The following is a 12,003-nucleotide window of genomic DNA, read 5'->3' on the forward strand; positions in this document are numbered from 1 at the left end:
CTGCTTACAGGTCACAAACACACACAAACACAAACACACACGCACACGCACACAATGTCTATAGTTCTTGTGTTCATCTTTACATATAGATATTCATAAATTATGAACGGGAGGTAATATTACAAGTTTGGAAGTGCTCCTGATGTAGATTGTTGCGGAAGCGTAAAAGTAATAGAATCCACCATTATAACAATGATAAAATACGTAAATAAACTGATAAAATACGTAAATAAACTGATAAAGTAAAGAAAAAAACGATAAACTTGAGTAATAATAAACTCGATTGATAATATTCTCTGATCTGAATGACCAAGACAAACTGGACTTCCTTTTACAGGAACTAAGACACTTCTAGATAGACTCAAACTAGGATTCCTAAATAACAAAGATACTCAAACATAGAAACTTCTAAACCTGAAACTCTCAAATCTAACCCTAATGGACTCGGCCGTGAGGCCCAATGACTTGAACGTGAGGCCCATGATGATGGCATCCATCAATCTCCCCGTCCGAGAACGAACTTGCCCTCAAGTAAGACTTAATTCCCACTTTGCACGAAAGTTGGTGAAAATCTGAAGAAGACAATGATGGACCAAATCACTGACATAAATCTCATATTGCAAAGAATCTCGCAAAAACAAATGTAGGAAAGCAACTTCTAACAAATTGCGACATCTCCCGTCGTCTTTTAGTTTGATGAAGAAGACCACGAACACCACATAATTCACTATGGAAAAATTAACTATGAATTTCATCATCCACTTCATCACTTTCTCTGTTTCGTCCTTCTCAATAATAACTTGAATTATCTTCCCTCGTTCATCTTCGTGAAGTTTATAAACTCTAAGAAACCTAATATCGAACGGGTGATGGGCATAAACTTCTACACCTATGTTCATTGTTTCTTTGAGAAAAGAGACTCCTACAAGAGGGAGCATGAACTTCTTGGTACTAATGTCTCGTGAAGGAAAATCACTTTCGTCTTCTTCCTCGGTCATTGATAGAATTTTTTTCCGTTTGTCAAGAACTTCAATATCATCGATCCCGGTGACCAAAGTAACGTTGGAGAACTGTCTACTTGATTCAATCATTGTTTCAGCATATGACAAATATTCATCCAAGGGTAGAAAAACATACCTGAAGATACTTTTCAATGTCGTCCAATCGTTTATGAATTTTTTTCCTTCGTCAATGAGTCTCCATTGCATTGAATTGTTTATAGATTCTTTCGGACATATGTTGTTCCACGACAAAAACCTTATCTTCGAAATGTACATCTTGATTTATGAACCAATCCTCCATCTGTTGAACCAAAAATCTATATGGTATTGACCGTCGAAGAGAGGAATTTTGGAAACGTTATTAATTTTTTCTTAATCTTTTCGATCAACGTAGAATTGTTTAGAATCTCGAAAGGGATCCCAACCTAAACGTGGAAAAAATTTCCAGCATTCAAGGAGAGATGTATCCATGAAAAAAAATTCATCTGTTCCCAGAAACTTCAGGCTCTGAATACAAGCTGATGTAGATTGTTGCGGAAGCGTAAAAGTAATGGAATCCACCATTATAACAATGATAAAATACGTAAATAAACTGATAAAATACGCAAATAAACTGATAAAGTAAAGAACAAAACGATAAACCTGATTAATAATAAACTCGATTGATAATATTCTCTGATCTGAATGACCAAGACAAACTGGACTTCCTTTTATAGGAACTAAGACACTTCTAGATAGATTCAAACTAGGATTCCTAAATATCAAAGATACTCAAACATAGAAACTTCTAAACCTGAAACTCTCAAATCTAACCCTAATGGACTCGGCCGTGAGGCCCAATGACTTGAACGTGAGGCCCATGATGATGACCTCCATCAGCTCCGCAGAACCGTATTCTTCCTAGAGAGAGAAAGAGAGTTCGAGATCCAGTTTGTCCGGCGAAGGGTTTTCCTTCGCCGGATTTTCCTCTTTTATGCTTTCTTTTAGCGTTTTCTTGCTCTCTTTAATCGTTTGTTTCGTTGTGGCTGTGGTGGTGATTAAGCGGGATGCTGGGATTAAGATCGGTGGTGTTTTAGTGGAAGTGTTTTATGAGATTGACGAGTTCGTTAGAACTCACTTATTTGTCGTCAACTTTCGATTGTTAGTTGTTAACTTTTAATAAAACTAATTGAGTTAAACTGTTTTTCAGGAATCGTCTGAAGTAGTGAAAAATTCAATAACCATGAGAAGTTGATAGTCTAGTACAACTTAATTTAGTCTTGTGGATGATTTGCACTAAGAGCAACTCCAGCCCCAGCCGGGCGGAGGCTGGAGCCTCCCCTTCAGTCGCCCCTAATGTTAGGGGCGACTGAAGGGAGTCCCCAAGTGACCGTTGGGGTCCTAAACGGTCACTTGGGGACTGTCCCTAGCCGTTGGTGCAAATCCAACAGCTGGAAATGGGTCCAACCCCTATAAATAGGGGTTGGACACATTATTCATCTCCCACACTCTTCAGCTCTATTTCTTTCTCTCATTCTTGCAAATTTTTTTCTCTCCATTTCATTTCTATCTCTCTTTCTTTCAATTTTTTTTGATCTTTTCATTTGTTCACCCATGGATCCATTAGACGTCACGAATTCGAGAACCAAAGTTATATGGAAATGTTGTCCCCTAATTCTACTTACCCGTCGGCTCAATTAGGAGTTGATGATTATGAAGTATGTGAGGATTCTTGCGTGCAAGGAGGGAACAAAGATAACTAAACGGGAATCGTATAAGAAAAATCATGTCAGGAAAATCACCAAGGAAAAGGGTTTCCTACATGTCTACAAAATTTTGATGACACACAACAAGTGGATGGCAGACATGTCGGGAGAGGTCTTCTACATTTGTTTTGGGTAAAGGTCTTCGTGTTTATCTTTTTCTTTTTGTTGAAAGATCTCCCTGATTATCTTATTTCTTTATGTTTCTCTTTTTTCCTGTGAGATATCACTTGCTGAGGTTGTAACAAGGACAAGGCCCTAATAATCCATTATGAAATGCAAAATTCTGTAGTTTCCGTGCTTACATCTTATTCTAAAGAATAGACATTACAGTTTCATACCGGGGAACAAGGTGTAAGAGGTAATGAGCTGAACCGAGAAGAAGATGATAGATGGAAGATGAAGTTAACTACTTTAACTACCAACAGTTGATATCGGCACTTGATCACTTAGAGAAAGGCGCCCCAAGAGTTAGAGAACAGAAGTACTAGATGAGGGTGCGTTTAGCATCTACCTTATTAAACTAATATTCTAATTAGTTGTTAGTTAATACTGTTTCACTCTTTCTCTCTCTATAACTAACTCTCTTCTAATCTCTTCTTATATAAAGAGATGATGTAATAATTGAACAACTACTATTGATTTTGAGAAGTTTAATTCAAGAGAAACTTCAAGAAAACTCATAGCTTTCATGGTATCAGAGCCAAACCCTAGATTAGATGGATCAAATTTCCTTGTGTGGAAAGATCAAGTCGAGAATGCCTTGATAGGAAATGACCTAGTGTGCTACATTGATGGCACCTATAGTGAACCCCCTCAGCTAATTATAGAGGAAGGAAGAGATATAGCTAACCCAGCTTATCTTCAATGGCGGAAAACTGATAGTTTTGTGAAATCTTGCATAAAAGCAACGATTACACACTCTATAGCTTCGGATATTTTAGGTTTAAAAACATCTAGAGAGATTTGGTGTTATTTAGAAATGGTTTTCCTTCAAGAATTTGAAGCACAGAAGTCATCATTAAGAAATAAGCTTCAAAATATTAAGAAAGGAACAAGATTCAATAGATGATTCAAGTGAAATGTTTTTTGTCAAGAAATTTCAAAACAAGAATACTCCTAGACCATCATCAATGAGGTTTTCAAACCAAAATCAAAACTCAGAGTATATCCCAAAGTCTCAATTCAGACCAAATCAGAGACAACCTACTGTTCAATCAAGAAACCCAAATACATTTTTTGACTTCTCCACTGTGCCTTGTGGCATATGTTATAAGTGGGGACATACTGCTAGACAATGTAGGATGAGGTTCAAAGACTTCTCCTCAGAATCTTCAAGGTCTTCAACAAGGAACTTTGCAAATTTACATCTTCAAGAAATTGAAGAAGAAGAAGAAGATGAGGAGGAAATGGATTCACAAGAGAATGATGAGGAACAGGTTCATTTTGGTCTAGCACTTGATGATGAGGAAATCACTCATGAACATGCTCATTTAGCTGAAGATATGAAAGATAAAAGATAGATAGCAGACACAGGAGCTACTAGCCATATGACACATACAAAGGAAAACCTAAAATCAAGGACTCCTTATGAAGGTTCAAGTGGAGTCATGATTGGAGATGGTAAGTGTCTGAATATTGCAAATACAGGTGAGACAACTTTGGTCACTGGACCAAACACCTTTCAGCTTAAAAAGGTACTCCATGTCCCTTCTATTAAGACGAACCTGTTATCAATTTCAAAATTTACAAAAGAAAACTTTTGTAGTGTGGAATTCCTTCCATGGGGTTTCCTTATAAGAGATCTTTGGTCAAAAGACACTCTAGTAGAGGGACCCATGATAAACAATCTATATAGCATAGATTTTCAATTGGACCCTAGTACAGTACCTAAGGAAGAAGGAGAAATGGCTTGCATAGCCAAGGCAACTGCTGAGATATGGCATAATAGGCTGGGACATGCTTCTCAAGAAGTCATTTCATGTTTAGAGAAAGATAATTTGATCAAAATCACTTGTAAGAATTTTAAAAGTGTTTGCTCATCATGTCAAATGGGAAAGAGCCAGAGATTACCTTTTCCTACATCAGATAGTTCAGCCACTGCTCCTCTTGAGCTAGTACACTGTGACATTTGGGGTCCAGCACCTGCCACTACTAAGTCTGGAATTCGATATTGTATCCTCTTTCTTGATGATTACAGTAGGTTCTTTTGGGTGTATCCTATGAAGCTAAGGTCTGACAGCTTAAAGTGCTTTCAACACTTTCAGACACATAATGAGAAATTATTTTCTTTACCTATTAAGAGGTTTCAAAGTGATGGTGCTCCTGAATTGAGCAAAGGAGAGTTTCAATCTCACTTGGCAAAACATGGAATTGGGTTTCAAAGCTCTTGTCCTTATACACCAGAACAGAATGGTCGAGCTGAGAGAAAGAATAGGCAAATAACTTCAGTGGGTAATACATTATTGTTTCAGGCTTCTATGCCAAAGGAGTTTTGGTTCTATGCTTATGCTGCAGCTACCTACATTATTAACAGAACACCAAGTAAGATTCTTGCCTATAAAACTCCATATGAAATTCTTTTTCATAGAATTCCTGATTTTGGTATGATTAAGGTATTTGGGTCTCTTTGCTATCCCTATTTGGGAAATATAAAGGATGATAAGCTGAGCCCAAAATCCTCTAAATGTGTTTTCCTTGGGTATAGCCCTTCTCATAAGGGTTATAAGTGTTTGGACATTGAGTCTCAAAAAGAGTATGTGTCCAGACATGTCATATTTGATGAGTTTAGTTTTCCTTTTGCCTCAAATAAGTCATTGAATCAAATGAGCACATCTGGATCCCAAGACCTTAATCCAACTTATGAAGTCCTTTCTCTACCACCATTACCACCAAATTTGGACATTACAACTCCATCATATCATACAACCTATTCTCTAGATGATCAGACTTATCCATCTCCTATACACTCTACCTCAGAAAGTTCTGCTGTACCATCAACTTCCTCTAGTACTTTACATTTTGAGGAACCTAGAACTGAGGAGCCTTCTATCTCCATTGACACTCCTTCTCCTTCTGATGTAAACACACATCCCATGAAAACTAGACTTAAGAGTGGTGTTGTCAAACCTAAAACTATCCCTGATCATGTTGCTCACTTCTCTATCCCTCATGCTCTCTCATTTCTATCACATACTTCAGTACCCTCAATTATAGAGCCTACAAGTTATAAAGAGGCTAGTAAAAGCAAGCAGTGGCAACAAGCAATGCAGGAAGAGTTCAATGCTCTATTGAAAAACAAAACATGGTCTTTAGTCCCTAAGACATCTGATATGAATGTCCTAGGCTGCAAGTGGGTTTTTAGAGTTAAATACAATTCAGATGGCTCCTTACAGAGATATAAGGCAAGGTTAGTAGCACAAGGTTTCAACCAACAAGAAGGCATTGATTATTTAGAAACCTTTAGTCCAGTGGTTAAGATTCAATCAGTAAGAGTTGTTCTTGCTCTAGCAGTTGCTCAACACTGGCCTATTCATCAGCTGGATGTCTCAAATGCCTTCCTTCATGGGCTATTGACTGAGACAGTCTTTATGAAGCAGCCTCAAGGATTTGCTGATTCTCAGCATCCTGACTTTGTGTGTCAGTTACACAAAGCTCTTTATGGCCTTAAGCAGGCTCCAAGAGCTTGGTTCAATCGAATTGCCACATATCTTCAAAATTGGGGATTTCTCAAAAGTGCTTCAGACACTTCTATGTTCATTTTTCAACAAGATAATCATATGATGGTACTTCTTCTCTATGTGGATGATATTATCCTCACTGGTACATCACTTTCTCTCCTAGATCAACTCTTTACTGACTTAGCTGCAGAATTTGCTATGAAGAGACTTGGTGATCTACACTATTTTTTGGGTATTGAAGTGAATCGAGTATCATCTTCTCTAGTACTTTCTCAGACCAAATATATTTGTGAATTACTGGAGAAAGCAGGCTTATCTGATTCTAAACCTAGTCTTGTGCCAGTTCCTGTGGGTAAAAGACTTTCTAAACATGATGGTGAGCTAATTACGAATGCTGTCTTCTATAGGAGTATGGTGGGTGGTCTCCAATATGCTACTATGACTCGACCTGATCTGACTTTTAGTGTCAACTACTTATCTCAATTTATGCAAGAGCCAAGGACATCCCATCTTATTCTTCTAAAGAAGGTCCTAAGGTATCTCAAAGGGACACTTGGAGCAGGCATCACTATTCAACCAGGAGATTGTTCTAATTTGACTGCCTTCTCAGACTCAGATTGGGGAGGATGTCCGGATACTCGAAGGTCAACAAGTGGCTATTGTGTCTTTTTGGGTTCCACATTGGTCTCTTGGTCGTCTAAGAAGCAAGCTACTGTCTCTAGGAGCTCTACTGAAGCTGAGTATCGTGCCCTATCTTTGGCTACCTCTGAATTACTATGGCTTTCATATTTGCTTGAAGATTTGGGTGTCTCAGTTCATACTCCATTTCCACTGTCCTGTGATAATATGGGTGCTCGGTTTCTTGCTTCAAATCCAGTTTTTCATGCCAGGACCAAACATATAGAGATAGATTATCACTTCATTCGAGATTTGGTTCTCAACTCCACTTTGAGGATTTGCTTTGTGTCTTCTGAGCATAATCTTGCTGATATCTTTACAAAAGGTCTTCTCTTCTCCCAATTCGATTTTATAAGAAGCAAACTAATGCTTCTTCCACCTCTGAAACATTAGTTTGAGGGGGGATGTAAGAGGTAATGAGCTGAACCGAGAAGAAGATGATAGATGGAAGATGAAGTTAACTACTTTAACTACCAACAGTTGATATCGGCACTTGATCACTTAGAGAAAGGCGCCCCAAGAGTTAGAGAACAGAAGTACTAGATGAGGGTGCGTTTAGCATCTACCTTATTAAACTAATATTCTAATTAGTTGTTAGTTAATACTGTTTCACTCTTTCTCTCTCTATAACTAACTCTCTTCTAATCTCTTCTTATATAAAGAGATGATGTAATAATTGAACAACTACTATTGATTTTGAGAAGTTTAATTCAAGAGAAACTTCAAGAAAACTCATAGCTTTCACAAGGCAACAAACGTTCAAACCTATTCATTTAGAGGGTGCAATGTCATGGAAACCCAAAGATTATACTCCGTAATGAGCAAGAAATTAACGTTAAATTTCCACATTAATGTTTTTATAATATATCTAAAAAGAAAAATGCAAAAGCAACAACCGAAAAATTAACTCAATTCTTTGGGAGGAAATCTTGTCTTTACTGTGCCAAATAGAATAAAAAAAAAGACACACCCGGTGGGACTCGAACCCACAATCGCCTGATTAGAAGTCAGACGCCTTATCCATTAGGCCACGGGTGCTCAATGGCTTTTACATAGTAAAGAAGAACCTAGTTTTGTGTTTAGAATAAATCCTCATCTTTAGTAGTTAAATTACACTTTCTTAACTTATTTTCAAAGAGTGAGATCATACCTCTCTAATTTATGTTCAGTGACTAAGATTACACATACGAAACTTATCTCATGTTCGTGTCTATTGGACACAGACTATACCCTGTAAATTTATAATAAACAAATTAGTCGAAAGCTGTACTTTTTAAAATTATATTTCAAACATTTGATTTTGTCTTGTCCTAACAACTGATTGGATTGGTTTTAGTCCTATTCGAGTCACAGATTCAAAATCGAACGAGTCAGTTTCCGATTCAAACCAGTGAGACTCAAACAATGAGAAATAGACGACGATATGAGTTTACTTGAGTAAATCATATATAACTCTTAATCATGAGGATTACAAAAGTACAATAAAAATTATATATCACTCTCGTGAAAGTTTGATAAATTATCTAAAGGTGTATCACAGTATGTGTCATTAATATAAGCCATCTCCTCTCAACAAGAAAAAGAAGAAAAAAAAGTAACTCTTTGAAATAAACTTCTCAATTGCTCACACCCAACGAAGGTTAAAACACACCCCATCGTTTCATAATACTCAAACAGCTCTATATTGACCGTGTCAAAACCATATTCAGTAGTAGTACATTTTTTTTTGCTTAGACGAGACTCAGACTATACAGGCTACGAGAATAATACAGGCTACGATGTTTTTCTTAGACGAGACTCAGACTATACTTATTCACGAATTGCAAGGAGTAGAATTGGGTTTACAACTAGTAGCAAGTCTGAGTGCAATCCATCTTGATCTTGGGCTTGGGCTTGGGCTTGACACAATGAACATCAAACCTTTGCTACCAAGTCGGCACATGTTTTACCCTGGACAACGAAAAGGCTATAGACGTAAGTGAAGAGACTACGGGAAGGATTTAGAGATTGATGTTTATTTCTTATCTCTTTAAAATTAAATTTTCCTCATTTTTGATAGTTTTCCATTGATTTGTTTTCATATATTCTGTGTACTGGGAATTTAGTTATGTACTAGAAAATTTTCTTGCTTTTTGGAAATTGTCTTGTGTACCGGGTATTGTTCTGTGTACTCGGAATTTGGTTATGCACTAAACATTTTTGTACTGGAAAATTTCTTGTTTTCTGGAAATTGTCTTGTGTACCGGAAATTGTTCAGTTTACTGGGAATCTAGTTATGTACTAGATACTGGGAACTTTTCTTGTGTACTGGAAATTGTTTTGTTTACGGGAAATTTGTTTTTTTTTTTTTTGTTGAACTAGATATTCATATATTAAATAACAAAGTTATTACAATAAATATTAACTAACATACAAGGGACATTCCTCCACAGTTTACTAGCTTCCTTCTTTCTCGCCCATTTAGCTAATTTATCGGCGCTGGAGTTACATTCTCTCTTTGTGTACTTGAATTTCACCGCTTTGAATTTGTTTCTACTATCTCGAATTTTCCGGATATGAATTAGAGATTGCCAGTGAATCGAGTGATTTTTATTGTGAAGATGCTTGATGAGATTGATATTGTCGTTTTCTATAATGATATTCTTGTGGTTGTTCTCTTTCGCCCATTCAATTCCGAATAATATCGCCATAGCCTCTCCTTCTTCCTATTTCTGGCTCTGGTAGTTTTTTACTTGCGCTGCTATAAATTTTGATTCTGCATTGTGAACAATCAAGCTAATTCCAATATTGGATGTTAAGTTAAGAAAAGATGCATCAACGTTAATCTTTATAAAGTTTTGAGTTGGGGGTTGCCATTTCTCCTTAGTTTTTTGTTTGATTTTCTCTCGTATTTTCTTGATTTTTGGAAAGTTTTCAATCATTCTGATGATTTTATTGAGATCATTGATTTCGTGCTGGAAACAGTGATCGCATCTCACTTTCCGTATGATCCATAATATGTTCGCAAAGTGAATATTCTCATTGGTATAGCACATGTTACCATTCACTTCCCATGAGAATATCCAGTCTGAAATAGATGTAACATTTTCAGAGATGATATTGTAGTGGAACCATATGTTTTTTGCCAAAACGCAATGTAATAGAGCGTGCTCAGTAGATTCTGTATACGTGCAATTAGGACAAGAAGTGTTATTGTCAATGTATTTTCCTATTCTTTCTCTAACTGGAAGAGCTTTGGTACAGATTTTCCAGATGAACAAATTAATACGCGGTATTGTCGGGAGAGACCAGATGAAGTTCCAGTTCTGATTGCTCGTATTAGGATTGTTATTATTGGAGCTGAGGTGCTGGTACATAGAGGCTACTGTGAATTTTCCGGAATTGGTAAGCTTCCATCTGAGATGGTCTTTTCCTTCTGTGTTAAGCGGGATGGCTCTGATAAGATTCTGAGTAGTAGTATCAAAATTTTCTCTGAGAATATCAATATTCCAGTTGTTGTTCAAGATAAGCTGAGATACTTTGGTAAGGTCGGATTGGTTGTTGTTCGGGATTATACCATTGATATCTGGGATCCAATTGTCAGTCTATATGTTGATCTCATTTTCGGATTGCACTTCTCATGTGGATAATTCTTCAATGTGGTTGTAGTGCTTCTTGATCGTTTTCCAGTTCCATGAGTGATGTGCTTTAGCTGGGCCAGGGGTTTGGGAGTGAGGAAAATACTTCGCTTTGAGGAGTTTAACCCAAGCCGCCTCCGGCTCTTTCTTGAGCCTCCACGCCATCTTAGAAAGTAAAGCGGTATTAATCAAGGTCTGGCAGGTGGAGCCCTAGGCCTCCAAGATTCTTAGGTCTACATATATCAGACCAGGCTTTGGTGCATATTCCTTTAAACTTACCCCACCAGAAGTTCCGTTGAACGACCTTGATACTTTTGTTTATTCCTTTAGGAATAGCAAAGCACTGCATCTGGTATCGGGGTACGGCCGCCGCTATGGCTGAGATGATCACAGTACGACCAGCTTGGGATAAGAACGAGTGGTTCCACTTGCTGTTTATTCTTGATGTGCTCGAGGATATCCTTGAAAACTTTAGTTGTTTGGGCTCCTATGAAAAGTTGGGCCCCCAGGTATTTCTCCGAGGCGGAGGCATATTTGACTTTAAGGGCTCGCATTATGAGTTTCTTGAACTTGGGATGCGAGTTCTTGGAGTAGAAGATGTTCGATTTCGCATAATTGATCATTTGCTCTGAATAATTGCAGAAGTCCTGAAGAATCTTCTTTAGGTTGTGGATGTTCTCAATCGTGTTCTTACCGAAGATGATGTAATCGTCAGCAAAAAGGAGGTGTGTAATCTCAAAGTCAGCATGGTTAGTCGGAAAGCCCAAAATCTATCTTGACTGTTGTTAATCATAAGCTTGCGGCTAAGACCTTCCATAGCAAGAGTGAAGAGAAACGGTGAGAGTGGATTTCCTTGTCTAATACCATGAGACGGATAGAAGGCTTTACCTGGACGACCATTGATAAGAACTGACATAGAAGAAGTGTTGATGAAAGTATGTATCATCTTGATCCAATGGTCGGCGTAGCCTAATTTCCTCATGATGTCTGTAAGAAAGTTCCATTCTATTCTGTCGAGTGCTTTAGACATGTCTAACTTGAGCCCAAAGTATCCTGTGGGACCTTTCATCTTCTTGAAGGAGTGAATGATCTCTTGGCCCATAATAATGTTATCTGTGATTTGTCTACCGGGGATGTAAGCTGCTTAAAAAGGGGTGATAATCGGGTTTAAGGTGTGTTTGAATCTATCTGCTAGCAGCTTGGTAATGATCTTGTAAATGGTGTTCAGGAGGCTTATAGGGCGATAGTCTGCAGGGGTTTGAGGTACTTTAGTTTTGGGGATGAG

At 37.6% G+C, this 12,003-nt stretch overlaps 1 non-coding gene across 1 annotated transcript; it reads right to left on the reverse strand.

Moving 5' to 3' along the window:
- Positions 1-8,066: 8,066 nt before the first annotated feature.
- TRNAR-UCU (transfer RNA arginine (anticodon UCU)) lies at positions 8,067-8,139 on the reverse strand. Its single transcript has one exon. It is a non-coding gene; the product is annotated as a tRNA-Arg (tRNA).
- Between the last annotated feature and the right edge of the window lie 3,864 nt (positions 8,140-12,003).

The sequence above is a fragment of the Eschscholzia californica genome, unplaced genomic scaffold (assembly GCF_041429995.1).
Source record: "Eschscholzia californica isolate CP2 unplaced genomic scaffold, dmEscCali1.0.p SCAF_2, whole genome shotgun sequence".
Lineage (NCBI taxonomy): Eukaryota > Viridiplantae > Streptophyta > Magnoliopsida > Ranunculales > Papaveraceae > Eschscholzia > Eschscholzia californica.